The sequence below is a fragment of the Brassica napus genome, chromosome C8 (assembly GCF_020379485.1).
Source record: "Brassica napus cultivar Da-Ae chromosome C8, Da-Ae, whole genome shotgun sequence".
In the NCBI taxonomy this organism is placed as follows: domain Eukaryota; kingdom Viridiplantae; phylum Streptophyta; class Magnoliopsida; order Brassicales; family Brassicaceae; genus Brassica; species Brassica napus.
The window spans coordinates 6,523,309-6,535,277 of NC_063451.1; the positions used below are offsets into that span (position 1 = coordinate 6,523,309).

Below are 11,969 nucleotides of genomic sequence, written 5' to 3' on the forward strand. Positions count from 1 at the left end.
TCTAGAAAACACCACTATGAGCAACAAACACTTTGTTCTCGGTGGGGTTGTAAAAGTAATAATCCTTGGTTTCTTTAAGATAACCAATAAAGTAGTGTTCGTCAGATTTGACGTTTGACATAAGCATCAGAACCCTAAATTTTCAGAAAAAGACAAATTTGGAACCTTTCCAGTCCACATCTCATATGGTGTCTTCTCGACTGATTTTGATGGACATCTACTTAGTGTAAACGCAGACGTTTCTAGAGCGTGTCCCCAAAGGGGTAATGGAAAATCTGCATGACTCATCATTGACCGAACCATATCTAATAAAGTTTGGTTTCTCCTTTCAAATACACCATTCAACTGTGGTGTTATCGGAGGAGTGAGCTGTGAAACAATTCCACATTTTCTCAGATGATCATCAAACGATTGACTCAAATATTCTCCAACTCGATCGGATCGAAGAGCTTTAATTTTCTTGTCAAACTTATTTTGTACATCATTCTGGAAATCTTTGAACTTTTCAAAAGATTCAGACTTATGTTTCTAAATAAACATAACCATGAAGTACTGATACTTTCCTCTAACATTTATACTCATTGGTCCACATACATCAGTATGTATAAGTTCCAATAAATTTTTATTTCTTTCACCGTTTCCAGTAAAATGAGATTTAGTCATTTTACCCAACAAACAAGATTCACATTTTTCATGTAATTTGTAATCAAATGAGCTTGAAAGTCCATCACTATGAAGCTTTTAAATGTGATTCTAACTTATGCTGCCCAAACGATAATGCCAAAGGAAAGTTTGATTTGTGTCGTTAGACTTGAATCTTTTGGTACTAATGTTATAAACATGCATACTTTGGTCTAGAATATAAATTTCATTCTCTAATGGACCGCTACTATAAAAGATATCACAATGATTAAATAAACAACGATTGTCTTTAATCGAAATGAAATCTTTCCAAATTCAAACAATGAATAATATTTCTGCTTATAGCAGGTACATAGTAGCAATTCTTAGTTTCCAAAACCATGCATAAAGACAAAGACAAATGAAATGTTCCTACAACTAATGCAGCAACTCTTGCTCCATTTCCCCACGCAGGTCCACTTGTCATTTCTTCAAGATTCTACTGTTGTTTAGGCCCTGCATATTTCTACAAATATGAGCACCACAACCGGCATCAAATACCAAAGAACAAGAATCAGAAATAGTAACATTTACTTTTATAACATAAATACCTGAAGATGACATTTCAAAAATCTTCTTCTTTTTCAGATCTTCCAAGTATTTCTCACAGTTTCTTTTCCAATGTCCAGAGCCATTACAATAATGGCACTTATCAACATTAGAAGGACCAGGCTTAAACTTAGGAGAAGGGTCAGGCTTGCTTGGATTCGCAATCCAGCCTAACTTACCCTTTCCTTTGTTCTTACCTTGTTTCTTAAACTTGTTACCCCCTTGTACCATAAGAACATTTGGGGTATCCTTCTTGATGTTGGGTTCAGCTGTTTTAAGCATCCCATGCAACTCAGTCAAAGTCTTTGTCAAGTTGTTCATGTTGTAGTTCATAACAAACTGATCATAGCTTGATGGCAATGACTGTAGAATGAGATCAGTCGCCAACTCTTGGCTGATAGGACAATCCAGCTTAGCCAAGTTATCAATATAACCCATCATCTTAATGACATGTGGGCTAACTGGACCATCTATTGGTAGCTTGCACTCAATGAGAGACTTAACCGTTTGGTATCTCTCAGTTCGAGCTTGCTCCTGAAACATACCTTTCAGGCTAGTGATCATGTCAATTGGTGAATCCACGTTCTCATATTGCTTCTGCAAATCTGAGTTCATGGTTGCCAACATAAGACAACACACATCGACCCTATCACTGACATGCTTATCATAAGCATTTCTTTCAGCATGTTGGACATTGGTCTTAGGTTTTTCAGGAAGAACCTTTTCTAGAACAGTCCTTTTTCTCCTGTTTGAGAACAATTCTCAAGTTTCGATACCATTCAAGGAAGTTCGACCCATTCAATTTGTCCTTCTCAAGGACAGATCGCAGTGAGAATGAACAGTGGGGAGTTGACATTTCTGGAATAGAAGAATAACAAATATTAATATGATGTTCAGGAATTAGAGAAATCTTAACAATTAAGAAGACTCCTATTATATTCAAAACATTTTCTTCAAATAAATATAATAATCCAAGATCCATATTTCACTAAAATCTGAGTGAGTTTTGGCTCATCGCCCGAATGTTTAGCTATTTAGGTAAGCAACCCTTTGCTAACTATATCAAATATAATTCTTGGTTGTTAGATGACATCTTATGTCTTATCCAACCCATGTCTCTAAGCCTAAAACCGTTTTGATAGCCTAGTCAAGTAAACCAATCTTGTTTCATATGGTAACTGTTACCATCCACCTCACTCATGTAATTGCAGACACCTTGCTTTGGCAAGCCCATCTTACACGAAACGAGCCTTGATGGTTGATAAGATTGGGTAGACATCAAAAAATACTTGAAATTAATTGAGGAGCAAATTTTAATTCAATTTAAATTTATATTTAAAATTTATATCTAATATAAATATAAATATAACTAATACATATCTTATATGTACTTTAATTGAATTATAAATAATTTAATAAATTTCAATCTAATTAAAATTATTAACTATTAATTAGATAATCTTAACTTTATAATTAGATTCTAATCAAATTAGATTTCTAATTCAGTTAAAAGATTAATACGATTGAACTGAATCAATCTTATAAATATATTTGTATATATATATATATATATATCAACACTTTGATATAACATGGGTATTTTAAATATATACTTTATTTACACAAGTAATCAGCTATTACATATGCACATAAAACTTCAAGTCACATACTTGCATTACGTGACAAAGTCAATAAAATATTCGATAAACAAATGCACTAATTGATAATTTACTATCAACGAAACCGTATCCCCTATATATTATTTGAGAAGCATTACAACTTCTTTTTGTAGCCACGTGTCATCACTAGAATGATTCTTAGAATCATTAGAGAAATATGTTGGTCCATCTAATTATATAATAAGCTTTTTATTAAACTAACAATAAATTCATCATTAATGTACTTTATTATTTCCTTAAATAAAATTTACGGAATTTCCTAATGTGGCTAAAGTATATATGGCAATTAATGATTTTGAATAATAAAGATTTGATAAAAAATAGTGTATCTTCTATCATATTTGTTTAATTTTAAGCTATTAAATAAATTAAATAACCACAATAACCATATAATAAAAATATAGATTTTTATGTATATGTTATATTTTGAATTTTTACAAACGGCTATAAATTACTAAAACTGTTAAAAGTCTTACATTCAAATTTTATGATCCATGGTTTAAAATTTTTGTTATGACAAAATACAAACGATTACAAAAATTATATAAGTAAAAAGTCTAATTTAATTAATTAATAAGATTAATATATATATCGTTTTAAATTAAACTATAAACCTTATAAAATACAATATTTTAGTTTCAAAATTTGCTTTGAACAATTTTTTTGAACGATCATTGACAACTTATTTTTTTTTTAATTATAAATTACTAAAACTATTAATCCCACAATGAAAATTTTGTTATCAGTAATTTAAATTTTTTACTATAAAAGACACAAATGATCAAAAAACTATATGAGTATAAATCAGTATTTAATAGACATTAATATTAAAAATATACTAAAATATATTATCTATGTTAGTATCATTTAAATTTAATAACATATCCTATCAAATAAAAAAAAAATTTGGATTAATACAATTGATTTATATGTTTGCACCAATTTAATTATATTTTTAATAGTTACTGACTTTTAATTATTTAATATATATTTATTATTTTATAATATGTAAAAATATTTAATACATAAAATAATTTATATATATAATGTTGATCCCGCGCAAGGCGCGGATCTTAACCTATTATACATATATACACGTTCGTTCACAACGAACAGTTTCGTTCAATTATACTAATCAGATTTGATCAAATCAAACAAACTAATTAACAGTACTAATCGCACATGTATATAATAAATCTAGATCTTAGGATTTTCGATATACCTGATTAATCGCAGCGGAAAGATTAATAAACCAAGTCGAGATTTCAAGCACTCCAAACGTCGTGCCTCTACCGGTATCCACACGCACACAAACTGGATCGATACGGGATGCTAGTGCCGTCGAGATCAAATCTCTAAAAAGCTTGACGAACTATTCATCCTTTTGTGGTTTAGGTTTACGTGAGATTAGCGGCTGCCCAAAACTCCACTCGTTACTTAATCTTATAACATTTATATATATATAAAGACGTTGAACCTACGTTAGGTCACACGGGATGGGCTGGGCCAATTATTAGTTTGCACCCACGTCCACCCATTACGTTAATATATTAACATGCACATTGTAAGATTACATATATCATATATATATATGATTATTCATAAACATTGATTTTAATCTATATTAAAACCAACTATTATTTGATCCAATTTGCTTAGGTGTGTGACTATAGGATCATATAATATCATCAATGAATTCTCAATTTATAGATTATAAGCGGTTTCTAGCAAAACATTATAACCACCTAATTATATGATTGTCAAACCTCGACACTACGACTTCTACTAGAGTAAGTACAAATGATTTTAGGACATTCCCGCCACACAGAACATATGCTGCTTTCAAACTCACCTAAATATTAGGGATAACTCAGCTTTAAATAGAACACAGCAACATTATTAACAAAAGTTTATGAATTGTTACAAACATGTCAAAAGCCATTAAATAACAGAGAAAAATTGCGCAAAACAGATTTCAAGCTTCGACTTGGTTTATAAATAAAGCCAAGCGACGTACCATCTCCTTAGCTTCATCACAGTTAGGCTCGAATATATGAAACACATGATCTTTCCCTTTTGTCTCCATAATCTCGACATTGCCTCTCCAATTGCTATTCACCAATTTCTCGTAATACATTTTTCCTCTTTCTCTCAATATATCTCTCTCCGCCACCGTAATTATCACTCTCTCACACTCTAACCCTTCAAGATTCGGCGACCCATCCGCAAACGGATTGATCCATGGGTCATCGGATCCTTTATCGGACGGGCACACGAATCGCCACTATCCGTCCACCATTTGTTTCCTCGCTTCGTCTGTGACCTCCGAGCCTACCGGTTGTGTTCCCCAGAAATATGGGTGGATCATTCCGATGCCTTTGATTTTAACAGTGTGGTCTGATTGTTTGGCTCGGAACGCGAGGTGGTGCGAGATGTTAGCTCCAGCGCTGTCTCCGGCTAGGAAGAACTGGTTGAAATCAGCATAGTCGTTGATCCATGGCTCGTTTCCGGCTTGAACCCCTTGGAGTGCGTTCCATGAGTCTTCGTACGCTGTAGGAAGTGGATGTTCTGGTGCTAGTCTGTCCAAATTATTTAAAAAGATGAAAATAAAACGCTGCTGAAAAATAACCAAACCGAAGCCGTTTATAAACCGTTTGGACTGATCATTATAAATTTCAAAATAGCGAACCAAAACGGTGTTCTGTAACCGGACAGAATTAAATTGAATAAACCGACATTCATTTGTACATGTCAAAAATAAATATAATCATATGATTATTCCTAAAGATCACTATTTGTTTCTAATTTTAATTTGTTTGTAAGAACGGAACAGACAGAACAAAACAAGAAATAATGTCAAACCGAAACAAAACAAAATCAACTTATTCAGATTTTTGTCTAGTATTAATTTGATTCTATAGGATTTTTTTATTTCTAATATTAATTAGTATATTAAAATCATATCTATTTTAGTTTAGTACGATTTTACGGTTAATCAAACCATATTTTCTATTTTAATTTGATTTTGATCGGTTTGGTTAAGTGTATTCGGGTTAGAGGTCTTCGAACTAGTAAACCTTGGTTCAATAAGTTCTTAAACTGGATTAATTTACCTGTAATTGACAGAGACAGCGATGATGTTGGCTTGAGCGACTAGTTTGTTAATGCTGGTGTGGTAATTGGGTAGGGAGGCGGAGGAGATGAGAAATGCACCGCCATGGAAATAGAGCACGACTGGAAGTTTCTGACCGGGTTGAATCGAGTCAGGCCTGTAGATTCGGGCTGATAAATCGGTTTTGGGATCGATGATGATATCTTTCGATAGTACGCCGGTTTCTGGATCTAAACCGGGTGGACAAACCTCGGTTCCGGCTAGTCTCTCTAACGTTCCGTCGCTGTGAACAACTAACCATGGAAGCACCTCCAACGATAATTGCTTCTTCGTTGATTCCATGAGAGAGAGACAGTTTATTGTTGTGTCTGTTTGGTAGAAATAAGAGAGAGAATGATTAAGGGAGAGAGCCAATATTTCTTTCTTTTAAAAAAATAAGCATCGAGATGATTAAATGGTTTCTTTGACATATAATAATGAAAAGCCATTTTCAATTTGAATTTATTAAGTGACTCCGAGTGATTAGCGTGTTTTGGTCTTTCTTGTTACATTTAATGATCCTACCAGCCGAATCCTAATGAAAACTATGGAGATGAAACCGATAAAACCAAACCAATAAAAACTGAACATAATTGAAATAGTAAAAATGGTTTGGATTTGTCGGTACTAAATAAACCGAATGAATGTTATTTTAAAAAACCCGTAGTATATAAATATAGTTTGGTATATAAACAGATCCAACTGATTAAACCGAAGAAACTAATTAATTAAAATATATTAGTATACTTATATATAAACTTAATAATATATACATAATTTATTTTATTAATATGGTATTTATAATTAATACATTGATTTTAATAATTTGTTATTTTTTAAGTAAAAAAGGCTGTTTTGTTTTCCTCATTTTCATCAAATTAAATAAAACATGTTTTTTATTTCTATTGGTAAATATTTGTGCTAAAAATATATTTATATAATAATATTATGAAATTACTATTTTCTTATTTTATTTTAATATTCTAATAAAACATAAAATATTATATTTAAAAATTAGAGTAAGGAATATATATTTAGTTTTTAATAAATCAGATTTCTAAACATATAAATTAATATATTATCAAAGGTAAATATATTTATATGTTTTTTTGGTATAAAACTAAATAAACCGAAAACTGATGGTATATGAACCGGATCAAACCAAATTAGATATGGATCCAATATGGTAGCTAATTTTTATAAACCAAAATGCCGAAAAACGGAAAAACCAAACCGAAACGAAACTAGACCGAAATCAGGAATGAAAAAGCCTAGTTTGTAGATTTTCTCAAAAGAAAAATTGTAAAATTTCGAAGGAAATTGATTAAAGTAATCAAGATTTTTTTTTTCCTATAATAGCCGAATAACTATGAGCTTCTTTCAAAAGTAACTTAAAATTTATGCTCAAATAAAAAAATAATTATTTTTGTTTTTTTTTTTTTGTTTTATGCATCCTAAAAATTCAACATTCACAGAAATGTCATTTCTCTTTTTTTTTTTGAAATATGTTATCTTCATCACCTTTTTACAAAAATGAATTATTTTCAATATCACCAATTACTATTAACAACCAAAACCAAACTTTAAATGCACTAGAAATTGGTTTATATATCTTTTTATTGCATTTCTTACACATACAAATCATTTATCTTGAATATTCATCAGAATTTTTAAAATGGGTGCATTTGTGTAAAGTTATTTCTTTTTTTCAATTCAATTGAATTTATTTCTTTGTTTTTTCACATGAAAATATTCTTGGTTCTCAATAGCAATAAGCCTTATTAACTATCCAATAAATAACATTACATGAACATATTTGTATATTCACATTACATGATGTTATAACAATCATGTTTTAAATATATACTAATAAAATAATTTTAATACATCTTACTCTTATTTTTTTTTATCATAAATGTTTACATGAATCATACTTGATGTTTTTCGACTAATTTTATCTAAATATATATACTATTAAAATTAAATAATTATATAAAAATAGAGAATGTTAAAATACATATTTGATTTTTAAATATTAAAAATTGTATGAAAAGTTTAGTCAAATTCTTTCGAAATATTATCAATTTTATAGGATTTCTCCGGGTTAACGGTGTCGGATCACGACTTAATGCCGTTTTTTTGAGTTTTTACAGAGTTTAATGAGGCTTTTAATTAATGGGTTTTTTTGTTAAATATGAACTGAATTACTTACAGGTCACCGAGTTTACTGGTCTGACCGCATGTTTAGGTCGAATATTAAAACATTGAAACAATTAAGCTGAAAAGTTATTCCGCGCTTTCAAGCGCATATCAAAATCTAATATATTTATTATATAAATAAGTGATGATATATTATTATAATCAACACGTAGGCAATCCTTCTTTTTTTCTTCCAATATTTTTTTTAGTAAAATAACAGATGATACATCTATCTTCTATATATCTTTATAAATAAAGTTGACATATATGTCTTCTCAGGCGTCCACGTCGCTCTGGAGAGGGGGGTTTTCTCGCCACGTGTCTACCAGTTTTTGATTTTTTTTATTCGTTTGTTCTTTTGTAGTTTTTGGGCTTACATCATTTATTCAAGTGGACTTAATGAAATCATGATAGGAGCCCAAAAGTCACGGCCTCCATCTTCAAGAATTACGACGATCCATTTCTAGAGTTCATGCTCTTCAACCTCTGATTTGTTAAAGCGGAGGGTTATGTGAGACGAATATTGATGACTGATTTCTGGTGAAGCTGCTGTTCGTGTCAAAGCATCTGTCATCTCCGTCCACTGCTTGATTGGAGTTTCTAGCCTTCTTTGCCTCAGTGTGCGACTAGCAATCACCATCTCAGCTTTCCGTTGTGCGCGGTTACCACTTCTTCACTAGTATCAGGTCTATTATCTCTCTTCAGTGAATCTGTTTTCTTTATGTTCTATTTGCGGCCTAGATACCAATATTGGGAAATGCAATTGCTCTCTGCTTTTACAGCTTCCAGTTACGAGAGGAAGTTCTAAGAAGATGATCAGAGGAAGAAAGTCGAAGGCTTTAGTCAACTCGGCGCAAACCCAATATCAATATGACTGAGTTGCTATTTTCACTTTTGATCTCAGGTTATGAAATGATTGAGTTTTTTTTTTGTAGAATGCATCGAGATATTATGTAAGCTAATGTTCGAAATTGAGTTCATTGTTTAAACAGATGTGCACCTTTAGGGATCGTATTTGGGAATGTGATTAGTCAGTAGCTTTTTCAAATAAAATGATCGTATGTAGAAGATTTGTTTTCTTTCTTATTTTTCTTTGCTGTGTTGCGGTTCTGTTTTTTGAAATGCAGATTTAGTTGTAGTGAGGTCGGGAGATTATAAGAAGACATACACATATGGCAAAATAATGATAATTTTTTTAAAACATCTTCGATTGCTGTGAAGGACAATGGTGAATGATGATACTGCCGTGGATAATTAGATGACACTTTCTCCACTTCAGTGTTTCTGATTCCAGCTTCTTTATTAAGCTTCACTTTTTTCTCTTCCGGTGCAGTCCACAAGAGTGTCTGGTGGAGTACCAACTGAAATGCAGCTTGGTCTACTGCCTCCTCTACATTTGAGGAAGCTCTTTGAACTCATGGGAACTACTTACATTAAGCTGGGCCAGGTAACTCGTGTTGATTAAATAAAGGTATAACTAGTAACATGTGAAATGCATGTCTAACGTAAGCGTAGTTATTATATTGCTATTTGTCATTAATTTTCCATTCGGCACCTTCATTTCAATACTTTTTTGTATTCATAGTTTATATCATCTGCGCCAACTTTTTTCCCGCCAGAATATGTCAGAAGATTTTTAGAACCCTTCAACAAAGCTCCTCCAGTTCCGTTTGAAGAAGTTCATAAAATTTTGCAAGAGGAACTTGGTAGACCCAGAGACAGTGTATACGAATATGTTGACCCTACACAACTTGCATCAGCCTCAATAGCACAAGTATGTTCTTCTGCTTCTTTTTTTTTAAATCTGAATCCATTGTGTCTATGTACTCTTCTCTACGTAAAAGAAGCATCATGACCAGGTCCATGAACCATGGCGCAAGGCTTAGAGGCTAACAAGTGGATGTCGTGATTAAGGTCTTGAAGCCTGGAATAAAAGATTTCTTAGTAGCAGATTTGAACTTTATCAACGATGTTGCCCCTATACTGGTATGATCTCAAGTTGCTGTTGAGAATCACGTTTCTTCTGTCTTAATTTAGAGTTAATGCTAAGTAATTCTCTAAACATATATCCTTACTCTTGCTTAGAAATTCCGGAAGTGTTTTCGTTACAACCATATGATCAGAGTTTTGATGTTTTGTTATCTTTTTTTTGTTGGTCTCTATCATATCTAACGACAACTCTTTTTTCTTTTGTTGGTATTTTTTCTGCCTGATTTCAGCTCTATACGCTCATAAATGACTTGAGTTCAAGCTTCTAGACACTGTTACAGTTTGCACGCCACCAAGTTGTTAAGGTATCTTCTCCTTTTTTGTGTGATTTTCAACTTTTTCTAAAACTAATATGCATCCCTATAATGCACATGAGGTATGTCTTATGAATATATCATGGGTTTTAGTCCAAGTGATTTAGTTTGTTTAGATGTCTATGCTTATATATGTATCTCCTTAATGGCATTGGTCCATTAATATAGTTAAGTTCTGTGTTTTTATATGTCAGGAATTGTTTCTTACTAAATGGATTGGGGTGCAGTTATTGATGGGTACTATTCTTGGGTTTCTCATCAAACTACTAACATGTCTGATCAACTCATCAATTTCCACTCCATGACCAAAAATCAGGTATGTTCTTAATTCTATTTTCTCCAGAAAAATGAGAGCACTCAAAATTGTCTCTGAGTTGTCTTGATCTTCATTCTTTTATTTTCGAGGAAACATCATGGTTTTGTATGCCATGACTCAAACTGAGACTGTCAGACGAAAAAGGTTTAAATAAAAACCTTCTGGATCTGGCTTTTGTTGTGTGTAGGAGTAAAAGCACCTCCAAGATTAGGAGATACAAGGATCCTCATTAAACAAACTATTTACTATCACTGGAGTAGCAAGAAGAGAAAGAAGAAGAGCTTTTAAGGATTAAAGATGTTAGATTCAACCTGGGAAGTCATGGGTTCGAGTACCGCTGGGAGGTGATAATCTTGAGGGACCTTCAGACCCAATACGGAGAAGCCTGCTAACGTGTGGCCATTGGTGGGATTTACATGGGGTGATCACCAGCCCTTCTGGATGCTTCGGCTGGCTCCCCGGCTAAGATCCGGTGGACGGTCATTGGCGCTAGTCGGATCCTCTCGAGGCTCCGGATACAAGGATCATCAAAAAAAAAAGAAGATGTTAGAGCTGGTGAAGAGGACGCTGCAAGCAATGACAAGATCAACGAACAGAGAAGCAGATTAACAAACCTGATATAGAGTTCCTGAACAGCAAGATGATCTTTGCAAACTTCCGGTGTATTGTGTACTTTGGCTTCCGCTTTGAGTAAAATATGTATATGTTTCACAACATGGAGTATTCAAAGATATTGTATCTGATACCTATTTGAAATTCCGTTTTTTTTTTTTTTGATATATGTAGAGAGTTCAAAGAAATCTTAGGGCTGGTCAAGAAAGAGGTACAGTGTCCACAATAATATATGATCATCTCGATAAATAGTTTGCTTGATTATCAAATTGTATCTTAGAAAACTGCAACTGTCGGGTTTTTTAAATATTGACTTACAACTACACTTATGCTTCACAACCAGCTAAACATAACGCAAACTTACACTGCATGTTTTTAAAAATTAACATCGATTCTATAAATGGACAGATCCAACACATAAGAAACTCATACATACAATGCAACAAATGGGCCCACGTGAATTTAGTGAAAGGAAGAAA

At 32.4% G+C, this 11,969-nt stretch overlaps 1 long non-coding RNA gene and 1 pseudogene across 1 annotated transcript; one reads left to right on the forward strand and one right to left on the reverse strand.

Moving 5' to 3' along the window:
- Positions 1-4,766: 4,766 nt before the first annotated feature.
- Positions 4,767-6,496, reverse strand: LOC111208596 (annotated as a pseudogene).
- Positions 6,497-7,337: 841 nt separating this feature from the next.
- On the forward strand, positions 7,338-11,657 carry LOC106345208. The gene is made up of 7 exons (XR_002660430.2): positions 7,338-8,945; positions 9,042-9,163; positions 9,593-9,706; positions 9,879-10,245; positions 10,479-10,553; positions 10,757-10,878; positions 11,066-11,657. It is a non-coding gene; the product is annotated as an uncharacterized LOC106345208 (long non-coding RNA).
- The last annotated feature ends 312 nt before the right edge of the window (positions 11,658-11,969 follow it).